Here is a 13816-nt window from a genome sequence, read left to right as displayed (position 1 = left end):
TAATCAGTCCCTATCTGCACAGAGCTGTGGCTACCTGCCTGGGGCTGGATGGACATAATGCATTAGGGAGGGAAACACCCAAGGGTCACTGCAGGAGCATCTGAGGACATAAGTACCTTAGAAATCTTTTTCACCAGAGAGACCTGTTCATCAGAGAGACCTCTTGAAGGAGGGGGAGTTCCAGGGGTCACTGGACGACCCTGGAATTGACACAGACTGAATTCAAGGCTTCAGTGTACCTCTGTTATTAGGACACCAGACCCATCTATTAGATTGTCTCAAGAGCTCTTGAAATGGGATGGATGGTATGCTGAGTCAGCTGTTTCTTGAAAATAATTACATGATGAAGTGTATTAAAACTTAACTACCATCAGTGGATGTGGATGGGAGGACACTGAGGCTCAAAAAGGTTAACTGAATGGGAGTTCAGTTCATAGAACTAGTAAGTGGAAGGTCCAGCACTGGCTCAGGTCTACTCCATTCCAAAGTCTCTGCTCTTCGCTTGGTGCCTACATAGTCAGAGTTCACTGGCCCCGGCAAGACCTTCCTTCCCCAAAGGATAACTTAATAATGTCCTGATGTCTAACATAACGCAATTTTATGTGGTAATTTATTCTGTGAAAGGTGTGGTTTGCAGGATTTAAGTCCCATTAATCATTAGTATTTCTTTAAAATGAGCTTCTCAGTGGATGGTGTGTATTAATACCACGAGAGGACTTCAAGCACAGAGATCCCTATGGATTCCCATAAGTGTTCTGACAATTCTCTACAACCTACAGGGTGTCCTACAATTCAGTTCAATTCTGACATTAACTATCCAGCATTGTCAGGGACCCCACAGTTAAGGGCAAAGTCTTTCACAAGACTGGGCCCACTTCAGACACCAGCCTCAAGTTCAGGTATCCCAAGCTACTCACACCCCTTCCTGGCAAGGTACAAATCCCAAAATGCTCCTTTTCTACCCCAACAGGGTAATCTGCAATTCAGCTCTGCCACCCAGAGTTAATGTCAGATACCACAAGGGCTCAGTCCTTCACAGGATTGCCTTGTTCAGACACCCACTGTTCTTGGGGGGCCAGGGGGCACATACCCTTCTGACTGTAAATTCAGGGGTTCCCATAAGCAAATTTACATAAGCTTTGATAATTCACTAAAATGACTCACAGAACACACTTCAAGTGCTTATTTATGATTATAGGGATTATTATTATCAGATATTTAGATCAGGTTTAGCCAAATGAAGATATGCATAAGGCAAGGTCTTGCGGAGGGTGAAGACGTTCTGTTCCCCTTCCTCATAGAATCAGTGCATGATACCCAACTAGCACACCAATGTGCTCAACCAGGAAATTCCACCGAATGCGGTGTCCAGAGCTGTTTTTTTTCTTTTATGTTTATTTCTTTTTGAGAGATAGAGAGAGTGTGAGCAGGGGGAGGGGCAAAGGGAGAGGAAGACACAGCATCTGAAGCAAGCTCCAGGCTCTGAGCTGTCATCATAGAGCCTGATGTGGGGCTTGAACTCACAAACCTTGAGATCATGACCTGAGACAAAGTCGGAGGCTTAACTGACTGAGTCACCCAGATGCCCCCAGTTTTTATTAGAGTTCTTATTAGAGTTTCATCATATAGCGATAATTGATCAACTCACTTGCCACCTGTTTGAACTCAATCTCTAAGCCCCTGCACCCCCACTCAGAGGTTGAGTGGATAAAATGCCAACCCTCTAATTACAAAGTAGGTGTTTCTGATGACCACACCCTATCCTAAAGCTACCTAAGGATCTACCATTTGTCACCTGATTGGCACAGCAAACACTCTGACTCAGGAGATTCCAAGAGTTTTTAAAGCTCTGTGCAAGGAACTGGGCACAAAGATCAGATATATTCTTCATTATATCACACTGTGAGATGGGGAGATGATTTCACTAAAAGGGGGAAAGAGCCTAGCAGAGGAATCAGGGGTTCTCAAACCAGGCAATAAAACAATGAGTAAAAACAGATGTGGTCTTTGCCTAAGACCAGGAACTCTAGGAGAATCAACATGGTTTTGTGGTAGAGAACACGGCTCTGGGCACAGATTCTGACTCTCTACCTCTCACCAGCTATCATATTTTAGATAAAATGACTGTGTAATCTCTCTGGTCTCATTTTCCACATCTGCTTGATGGGGCTAATACTAAGCCTAACCTCAAAGTCTTGTCATGAAGATTTAACAAGACAATCCATGATATGCACTTAGAACAGTGTTTGATAAATGGTAAGATATTAGGAATAATAGTATCATAATCACCATAGTATCATAATAACCATCATTATCATAGTGGGGAAGATAGACATGGAATGTCTGTAAAATAATTATTACACAATTCTTTATGCAATGAAGGAAAGCAACTAAGTTGTATTATAGTTGTGTTTTTTACATCATGGGTTGTAACCCATTGATGAATCATAAAATTAGTTTAGGGAGTTACCACCAGCACTTTTGAAAAGTGTAAAAGAATAGACAATATCAGAGAGCATTGTTTACTGAAAAATTGTTTCCATTTCATCTATGTGTATGCATTTTGTATATGTTGTACTGAGTCACCATGGAAAATGCACTGTTATTTCAATTTACTGAACTAAGCTCTTTGAAGGCAGAATGACATTAAAATCATCTTTCAATTCCTAAAAGTCAAACATAGGGCTCAGTACAAAATAGACACTAGTAAATCTGTTTTCAATAAAAGGAGATTGATGGGTGGATGAATATAATTGAATTCTAAATGTCTTCATTGAGTATGGTATATGAACCAATGTTTTTGCTGTGTACTGAATGGGAGACAGAAACTCTTAAGTCCAGAGCTCTATCCTATAGACTTGAATGTAAAAAAACAAAACAAACAAACAAGCAAAAACCATAAAAACCGTGAGAGTACAATCCAAGAAAATATCGTTACGTTTACTTGACAATTATTTGATGGGCCCCTATTATATATCTAGCACTATTCTAGGAAAGGAGAGTAAAATACTGACCAGAGAACCCATCCTCATGTAACTTAAATTCTGGTAAGATAGAAAATAAGCAATCAGATACATAATATAATGTCAGCAGTGATAAGTGCCATGAGGAAAAAGGAAGGAGGAGAAGAGGAAGGGCAGCATCAGCTGCCCTTTCGGATGGCAAGGTGAAAAGTTGGTGCGTGAGCACAGACCCAAATGAAGCAAAGTGCTGGGTCATATGACCATCTTAGGAAAGAGTGTACAAGCAGAAAATAATCCAAGGGCAAATGTCTGAAAATGGGCCACATTTGATTCACCTGAAAAAGAGCAAGAAGGTAGGAGCGTCTGGGTGGCTCAGTCAGTTGGGCATCTGACTTTGGCTCAGGTCATGATCTTGCTGCTTGTGGGTTCGAGCCCCGCGTCGGGCTCTGTGCAGACAGCTCAGAGCCTAGAGCCTGCTTCGGATTCTGTGTCTCCCTCTGTTCTGTCCCTCGGATTCTGTCCCTCCCCTGTTCACACTCTCTCTCTCTCAAAAATACATAAACATTAAGAAATTAAGAAAAAGAAGAAGAAGAAAGAGCAAGAACTGCTGTAGGTGGAGACAAGGGAGTGAAGAGATTTTGTGTGTGTGTGTGTGTGTGTGTGTGTGTGTGTGTGTGTTTAGCTACCAAAATGCTATGCATGATAAGCTCGACAAAGAGGACAATGAAGACCTCTTTGCGAGGCAAGAAAGGAAAATGTGCAATGAGCAACGGCTATATACTAATGACAGTGTATTCCCTTCTTTAATCCTCACAATAGCCACCATGACAATAATAATACCTAATAATATACTGATTACTGCCTTCAGCACTGTGTGTATAAACTCACTGATAAGAAGCCTGTGACACTTTATAGAGGAGGAAACAAGCTCAGATATTTGAAATGATTTGCCCAAGTGGCTGAAGCCAGCAACAGACAGACTTGGGTTTTTAATTGACTACTGTGTGACCCTTCATCCCAATTGACCCACCCCACAGACTCTTGGGGGGGATATTTCAGATTAGGTCATGCCTGGGTAGATCTGGGAGGAGAGAGCAGGGGTGAAAAAAAGGGCCACTTCAGGTACACTAGTTGAGACTAGAGTGATGTGGGTGGATGAGGCCCTAACATGGAGACTGCATAGCTGTAGTAGGAAGAGGGACCCATCTCAGGTGGCTCCACAGGCAGTGCTGTTCCCACCCTCTCTTCGTCAGATGCCAGCTGTCATCACAATGGAAAGGCAGCAGCCTGAACTGTCATGGCCCAGAGGAAATTCACAAGCAATGCAGGTACCCTCCAACAAAGCTAACAACTTTTTGGTCACAAGCAATGAGGAATCCAAAGGATCCAGGGTATTGAAGTAAAGTAGTTACCTTTGTGATGGCATAAGAATATTTGGGGTGACTGGGTGGCTGAGTTGGTTAAGCAGCCAACTCTTGGTTTTGGCTCAGGCCATGGTCTCATAGTTTTGTGGGTTAGAGCCCTGCATCAGGCTCCGCACTGCCAGGGAGGAGCCGACTTGCGATTCTCTCTCTGCCCCTCCCCACTTGTGCTGTCTCTGTCTCTCTCAAAAAATAAACTTAAAAAAAAACCATAAAACAAAAAAAGAATATTATTTGTTGCCTCCCTACCACTTTGCCCTTTCCAAATAGAGCGCTGTGTGAGGGCAGCCTGTCAAGGATGTTTTCTATCATGCTCCCAGATTGACTCCCATGCAACCGCCCACCAGCATCTTCTCTGGAGTCCAAAAACTTGGCAAGGCAAGAAAAGGTTCCATCTGAGGTGAAGAGAGGTGCTTATGCCCTTGTGCTCCTCCCACTGCAGAGAAGCACCTGTTCATTACAGCCTAGCCACACACCACCCACACTGCCATCCAACACATCCTATAAGACTAAGAGAAGGGCAGTTGTGTGTGCCAGAAGCAATATCCAGTGGAAATGTATAGCTCCATGTGCAATCAAGACTTTAACCTTCCCAAAAAGAGGTCTGGCCTTTGCCCTTGGCTACTAGAAAATGATCTATGGGCCCTTGGAATGTTTGTTTGCCTAGGGATCTTGGGTCACACCAACGTCACATTGGATAGCCTAACAATGTGATTGAGGGTAGGGACAGGATGCACTGGACAGTAACAATGTGATTGAGGTGAGGGCTTTGAGTCATGGAATATCAGTCAGTCTTTGGAGGGGCTGGAGACAACAGTTACCTGCATGGCCAATTGATGAATCATGCCTAACCTGATGGAGCCGTAGTAGAAATTCCAAATACTAAGGCTCAGGTGAGCTTTCTTGATTGGTAATAGTCCATGTTGATTGTCACAAGTCAACATCAGGAGAGAGACATCATCCTGACTCCACAGGGAGAACCACTGAAAATTCCACATTTTGGACCCTCCTAGACTCTGCCCTCTATGCTTCTTGCCTTGGCTAACTTTCATATGCATCCTTTCCCTCTAATAAACTGTGACCATGAGTGTAACAGCCTTCAGTGAGCTCTGAGTTTTTTCTAGCAAATTATTGAACCTAAGGTTGGTTTCGGGAACCCCCAAACTTGCAATTGGTTTCAGAAGTAAAGATAGTCTTGCATGGACTGCTCCCTCTCATACTTACCTGCAAATGGATGAGGCATGGGCGTCTTTCCTCTTCCCTTGGCTAGCTACATCATCTCAAGTAATTCACTTACTCTGGAATCTGGCTTGTGCATCTGCAAAGTGTGCGTAATGTATATCAGATATGGCTGCTAGATAATTAAATCATGAGTTAGAGTCAGGCTGACCCACAGAATAAAGGGCAGGAATCCAGAGACCATCCACTACTCTTCTCTTACTCCTTCTGGCCTTTCTGAACAAACCAGGATAACTATTTACTTCCAAACTTTAATTTTCCTGCCCTTTACTAGAAAGAACTACCCCATACCTCCCTGTGGCTGAGTCCTTCCCAACACGTAGGTCTCTACTCAAATGTCTTCTCTTCCAAAGGGTTTTCCTTAATGCTATCCAACTTAGTGCCTCACTCTGGGCATTTCCTACAACATCTTTCTGCTTTACTTTCTTCATAGCAATTATCTCCAGCTGTAATTCTCTTGATCACATCTTGATTCATGGGTTTAATCTCCATCTTTCCCTCTGAAATTAAACTCTGAAAAAGCAGGTCCAAATAAGTCTTGTCCATGGCTATGTCTCTAGATTCTATAGTCGTACCTGACCTGTGGTACAATGGCTATTTGTTGAGTTAATGAACTTCTTCCTTTAATTGGAGAGAAAATAACAAAAGACTGGAATAGAAAAGGAGCCTGCCACATAAGCACACATCATCAGGATAAGCATATTTAGCTAAAGCTTTTCCCTGTTGTGTCCAAGTTTCCTCAGCTTTTAAACAGATTTGAATTTTGTTAGAATTAAGTGAGATGAATATAAAATTGTTCCAAAGTCCAAGTTTTGAACTCATGCTAGTTGCTCCTATTGTGAAACCAGTAGTTGTTGGTGGTGGTAGTGGTGGCAGTGGTGGTTTGGTTTGATTTTGTGTCTTTTGGGTTTTGTTTTTGCAGGAGAGAGGTTATTTGTTTGGTTGATCATGTTTGGTTTTTGTTTGTGTTTTTGTGATGAAGCGAAAAAGAAATGCCACAGTTATAAGAGAAGTGTGTCAAAAGAAAACTTTAGCATGTAAGTGGAGGAGGCAGATGAAGAGGGTGGATTGGGTGTGTCTGTGCTATGCTTGGCTTACCAGGCAAAGTACCTTCCCTGTAAGCCCCTTTTGGGTCTCTTTTAGTGTGACTCCTGGGAGGGTTAAGGGTAGCAGTGTGCATAAATCATTGGCACATCATGAGGATCCACAATATTGGACCTCCCTAGGTTTTGCCCTGGCAAGTGCATCAAGAATTCAAACACTGGCATTTCCCTGCTTTGGATAGGAGTTTGGCACTTATAATTTTTTTTTTTTTACAGAGTGGGAAAGAAGGCATTAGACAGTGACAAATGTGTCTCCTGAAGGTAACTTAATGCAGATTCCAAAAGCAGCATTCTCTGCTTCTCTGGAGAGTTGGTCCCTTTCTGCAGACTGACAGAGACTCAAGCAGATGTTGGTACTTTCACTTTTACCTTGATGGCAGGTTATGAACAGAAGGTCAGATTAAACTTGGAGATGTGTGTGTGTGTGTGTGTGTATGTGTGTGTGTGTGTATACTGTTACTTTATTTTCATAAGGAAAAAGACAATGAGAAAGAACCTTGAATTCAAACAGAGCCAGGAATAAAAATCCAGAGTCAACACAGCCACATGAGTGACTTTTGGGCATGTCCCTTCCATTTTGTTGCAGTCACCATGTTTACCCCCAATTTCCATCCTCCCCTATTTAAAATAGCCCTACTTGCTTGGGCATTCACATCTCCTCCTGTGTTTTCCTCCAAGTCAATTCCACACAGCTTTAAGGTAGAGCACGTGACTCCTCAGCAAATCTCACCTCCCCCACATAAGTTACTGGTTCAGGAGGGGCCAGTCAATCCAATTTGGGTAATAAAACTGGAAAATGTTTACCTAGTGGCTTCCAGGGAAAATAATCCTCTCTCTTAAGAGAGATTTCAGAAGAGAAATGTCCTCTCTCTTGATAAGGACCCAGAAACCTCCCTCACTGAAGCTTTGGGCAGCCACCTTGCAACCACAAGGGGGAGCCAGGAGATGACAGTAGAGGGAAAGAACCCAGGTCCTGCCATTACCTAGCTGTTTAATTATGCAAGCCTGGGCCTCAAATGCCCAGAGAAACTTTCCAGGAAAGTTGAGCTAATAGAGTTGATTTGTCTATTTCTTGAATCGAAACACATTTACATCCTACCTAATGCAACTGGTTGGCTCCTGGACTCATCAATTTATTCATCCCACATCTTTTATTCCTTCTTTTATCCATTTATTCGTTCAACAAACAGATCACCATTACTTAACTGGGGACTTGCAATAGACTCTTTAAGCACACAGTTTAGAGATAAATACAAAACCAAGTTTTATTAAAATGAAAAAGGATTCAGTCCAGTAAGATAAGTGCCATAAAGGAAGGTGATATAAGATACAGAGTGGCACAAAGAAAGCATCAATCAACTGTACCTTGGACAGAAAAAGAAGAGTCGTAAGGGTCTTGAGCAGTGAGGAGACATTCTTTCCAGGCAGAAGGAGGGCAATGTTACATCAGGCAGAAAAATAAACATGTTTAAGGATTCAGAGGTGCAAAATAGCAAGAAAGAGCTCAAGGAAGAACAAGCAATTCAGTATGACTGGAGTGTGTGGACATGAAAGGGAAATGTAGGGAGACAAAACTGACAGCTAAAAAAGGGAGGATTTGAAGGACTTTGCATGCCACCATTAGGGAGACACTAATGGGTTTTAGGCAGTAGTTTTCCATTCTGTAGGTTCTCCCAAAGTCACCCTTCCTCCAGAAGCCTTCCATGACTACATACATATTTCAGTGAGCCTTGAAATGCATTCTATCCAACTATCCGATTTGGTAGCATACAACACTAAGGCATGACATGTGTCCAAGACCCAGAGAAGCCAGTAACCAGTGTCTCACTTCTCTCTCTGGAGTAAGTGAGTACTCCATTAAGGCAAGTCAAACTAAATGGAGGACCCCTAGTGACTTCAAAGTTACCCAATGGCATTTGCCTTTGAAATAAATTAAGATCTCTTGGATCCATTATTACCAAGAAAGTTTTTTGTGATATATTTCCAAGGAGTCATTGGCAAAATAAAAGCATTTATTTTATTTTATGTGTTCGATCATACATTCATTTATATGACAAACTCTTAGAGTTTGGTACTAGATAAGTTGCTAAATGATTAAAACCTGTATTATTATCTTTGACAGCTTCTTGATTCTTTTTCTCAGAACTGTAAAAGCTTAGCAAGTCCCATAAAAATGCATGTGCCTTCCATGGCAGCCAGGCTGCCAGGGCAAAAGGAGCCCTGAATATGCAATACCCATTCATCCCCAGTGCCTTTGCTCAAGATGTTGTCCTGCCAGGAATGCCCTTCCTTCTGTTCACTTTTGCTTTTGCTCATCAAGGCCAAATTCAAGACCTACCTCTTTCCTGAGATCAGATTACAAAGACAGCACTAGACTGGCAATGAGGCGATTTAGTTGCATTAGGTTTGCAGAGTCACTTGAAAAGCTGAGCATGTTTCTCCAATAGTAAAATAAGAGATTTCAACAGATCAGTTCAAGATACAGGTATTGAGCAATTAGCTTATAGATTAGACTGTAATAGAGGCTGACATATAAAGATAAGTATGATACTATCTCTTTTTTTGAGGATTTCTCAAACTGCATGGGGAAAGACATACAGAGATACATACAAAAATAATTACAATAGCTAGATATTATTACACAGTATGGGAGACTGTGTCAATGTTTTCCAAAAATGCACCAAGCTGGTATTCTGTAATCCCATCCTCTGATAGTTTTTTCAACATTTTATACTTAATTCATCACGCTGTTTACATGAATTAAACTTTTTTTTCAACTCAACTAAACCATAAATGTATTTTTTAAAGAAACACATTTGCAATATGGTTTAGAGTTAGCAAAAATATTTCATTTGTGATAGCTAATTAAATCATCACATTAAATTATTAAGCTATATTATTTGTCTTCTATAGAAGAAGAGGCTCCAAGAACATAAGCATCTTATTCAATCTCATACAAATAAGTGGCAGACCCATGGTACAAGATTACCTGGTTTCCTTTCTGCGCCATGATGCTCAGTCCTCATGCCCTTAGGTCAGAGTTCTCCCTCTCTCTTTCTCTCTCCTTCTCTTTCTCCCTCTCTCTTTCTCTCTTTCACACACATGTGCATCTCTTATTTAAAATTTTGTTAAGAGGGGCACCTGGGTGCCTCAGCTGGTTAAGTGTCCAACTCTTGGTTTGGCCTCAGGTCATGACCTCACAGTTTGTGTGTTTGAGTCCCACGGTGGGCTCTACACTCTCAGTGCAGAGCCTACTTGGAATTCTCTCTGTCTCCCTCTCTCTCTCTACCTCTCCTCCACTCGTTCTCTTTCCTCTCTCTCTCTCTCTCATTCTCTCTCTCAAAAATAAATAAATAAGCTTTAAAAAAACTGCTAAGAAGCAACATTATAGAGATGTGGAAGCCTATACAAATTACCTCCCCTTTAACACCACTCTTATCCTAAAATGCCTCTGCTTCTTCCACTTCACCTACTTCATCAGAACAGATACCCTTCTCTTCTCTATGTCTAACCCCTTGTCACACACCTGAATAATCCCTCCCACCCACATCAAGACTTTTCTCTAGGAGCGCCTGGGTGGCTCAGTCAATTAAGCATCCGACTTCAGCTCAGGTCATGATCTCATGGTTCCTGGGTTCGAGCCCATGTTGGATTCTGTGCTGACAGCTCAGAGCCTGGAACATGCTTCAGATTCAGTGTCTCCCTCTTTCTCTACCCCTTCCCTCCTCCTGCTCTGTCCCTCTCAAACATTAAAAAACAATTAAGACTTTTCTCTATTGAATCTTCCCTCTTAGTGTCTCTTCCTTTCTTTCACTGAAAAATGTTTACATGCACCCTCATCCCAAATCAACATCATTAATTAAGGCTATTCTATACCAAGCCTTGAGTTGAATATTGGGGTAACAAACATGAATAAAATGTGAGTTTTGTCATTGAAGAGCTCGTCCTCAAGTCTTAGGAGACAAGCAAGGTCATGGCATTACTTCATGCAAGGAACTCTTGTTCTCACTGAAATTCAGACATAGATCAAGAGAAGATTGTAGTTTAACAAACCAAGAACCATGACATTCCTGTCCAAACACCCAATCACACATTCAAAACTAGTCAACTTACCACCACCTATAAAAGTCCCAGTTATTGTTTAATCCCAAAGCCTGACCGCATGGTGTTCTCTACACCATAAATGCCTCTTCAAAGATCTTAGGCTGGCAATCGCATCCTGTTCCTCAAAGTGCTCTAGTTTTCTTATAATCATAAGTTTGCTTCCTACATTTTGCAAAATTAAGCAACTTTTGAGGTTTGGCTCACATTCATTGGCATTCTTCTGCTTGACCCCACATGCTTTTGAAGAAGGAGGACTCTGCATTCATGAACAAGAAAGAGACAGGCCCCAGGACAGGGAAGAACTCATCGCACAAGGACTCACAGGTGGCCAATGGGTCTGGAATGAAGGGAGCAGAAGGCAGTGATGTGTGCAGAAGCTGAATCAGTAGGAGGAAACAGTTGATACCTTAGAAGCCAAGCTATCAGTTTTTGACTTGATCTTTAAAAGACTGAAAGTCATTTAAGGATTTGGGGTTGGGGATGCTGTGTCAGATTTCCTTTCTGAGGAGATGATTTAGTTTGTTGTACAGAGAACAGGTGCAATGGGGAGTAGCTGGAGGGCAGCTGGTCAGGAAGACATTATAGATGTTGAGGAGAGGCGAAGGTGGCCCGGACTCTACCCTGAGAAGAGTATGAACTAAGTGCAGCCCGATGCCACCCGCAAGCAGAGCCATATGGCTCCGTTCTGTCTCACATCTGGCCCATCACTCTTTCCCGTCTGTCGCCACCAAGTGGGTGCACAGAGAATAGCTAATGACAAATACCTTCACACAGGAACTGGGCAAGGCCAGACAGACAGTTGAGGACTAGAAGAATGTATGAAACTCTGAGGCACACACTTTTTGTGAGGATTAGATGAGAAGGGGCATATCAACTTTTCGGTGCAGGATGTAGAATACCAAATGTTTGGTAAGCCATCCAGGATTCTGAAGAACAGAACCACTTGAACACAACCAAGTTTACGTTAGGATGAGGCTGCTTAAGGCAATGTTGCTGGTATAGGAAGAGCCACAAAGAACCAGAAAGGCAGGGCATGGCATTGAGCCTGAAGGTCTAGCCCACGATAGAGTCAGGTGAATGAGTAATGAGGCTGGAATCTCAACAACCTGAAAACAGTGTAGAATAAGAGATGAGGGATGGGATAGACAAGGGGTTCAGACCTGAGGCCGTCAGCCAACAGCAGGACGGAGCTGCCATAGTTGAGCAGCAACCATCGTATGGGGCCGAGCAGTCTTGCAGGCTGAGGAAATTGTGCAGAGCAGATCTCCAGAGCAGAATCCTGGGTGCAGCACCTAAAAAGGACAGGGAACATGCTGCTTCCAGAAGAAGGACACCACTCCCACCACTGGGCTCCAGACCTCATGGACCTCGTGTGCTCACTTACACGATTCTCCCTAGCAGCAAGGTGGAAGGAGTAGCTTGTTAACCTTCTCAGTAGCTCACCTGTGCTGTTTGTACATGGGGATCCAGGAAGCTGCCACTCTCCCAAAGAAGAAAACAAATACTGGTGATACAAAAAAAGCCTTAATATTCGATTCCTTTGAGATTCGGTGGAGCTCTCTAAGTGAAATCCCTGAATCACGGATAAAAACAGAGTAAGTACAGATGAAGAGGTGCCATCTCTCAGAATGCTCTGAGAAAAGCAGGAAGCCAACCAGGAGGACCACTGCTATGAGAAGTGTCCAACCAGAGATGTGTTCAGAAAGAGGGCCCAAGAAACTCTTACCTATCTTAGAAAGTGTTCAAAGGCTGCAACTGAAAGTCTTTGCTGTCACAGGTTAAGGACCAGAAGAGGAAGAGGGGGAAGACTCATGGTCATCAGTGCTCAGAAGGCAGCAGATTTTGGTGGATGCAGGCTCTGGGGTTAACATGCCAGAGATCAAGACCCTGTGAAAGAACCCAGGTGTCCCTAACACCATGGGGCAGCAGTCACCTTATCTGTAAAGTGTGCACACCCATAAACAATTTTTCAGCAAGATGGCTTGAATTTGAAATAAGATAAAATTATGTAAAGCACCCAGCATGGTGCCTGGCACACTTGAGATGTCCCCTGGGTTCATACATTTAATGAATGCTTAATGAGCTCCTACTATTCACTAGATAGTTCCCTGAGTACTGGGGATGTGGTAGTTAGAAGAAGAAAAAAAATTCATGTCCATATGAAGCTTATATTTGAGGGAGGATGACAAAAGAAATAGGTCAGCAAAGATTCTAACACGGGATGTGTGTGGCGTGTTCAAGCAATTGTGGTTACAGTTTCTTTTCCTTCTCCTGTCCCTTCAAGACCACTCAACACACGTCCTCTGTGGGCCTTCCTGTCTTCGGTCTTCAAGCTGTATCATCTCTTGGGGAGATGTCTTCCAAACCTGTGCCCATTCTGTGAAAAGTTCCTCTATGGAAGTAGAGCAGGTGCCTCCTTCAGAGAAGCAGATTTCCCTCAGAGAACTAACCTGTCTCCAAGCCCGACAACTGGCAGTGGGCAGGTGGTCCTACCCCCAGGCCTTTCAGGTTTCTGCTTATCACAGCTGCTCAGAATGCCTTCGGATGCCTGTGGCAGCCTGGGCACATGCCTCGGAAGGGAAGCAGATTATTCACAAGAAGGAAGTGTGAGATAGAAGATGTAGTGAGAACGGGGAAGGGGGGCAAAGAGACCCACAGCCACTCCCCCTTCTGATTTCTGACCAAAAAAAAAAAAGAAGAAGAAAAAAACCCCAAAGGCTTAGATTGTGTTCCTCAGAGGCTCTCCCCCCACTGGTTAATGGAAAAGGCAGGTGGGAAGTGAAAAGGCAGAAAGGAAATGTGGAATGTTTTCTTTTGCTTTGTTGGCTTTGGAAAGCTAAAAAAGAATCCACCACCTGTGATTCTAGCCCTGATTGCAAAACACTCTGTTCTTTTAGCTCTGAGTCTGTAGTTAGCAGATTGTCAGTTTAGCCTCACAGCAGCATCGCGGCCAAAAAAGATTAGACATTTTAATTTCCTGAGCAGG

This window comes from Lynx canadensis, chromosome C1 (assembly GCF_007474595.2).
Source record: "Lynx canadensis isolate LIC74 chromosome C1, mLynCan4.pri.v2, whole genome shotgun sequence".
Taxonomy (NCBI): domain Eukaryota; kingdom Metazoa; phylum Chordata; class Mammalia; order Carnivora; family Felidae; genus Lynx; species Lynx canadensis.
This window is presented reverse-complemented; position numbering follows the sequence as displayed.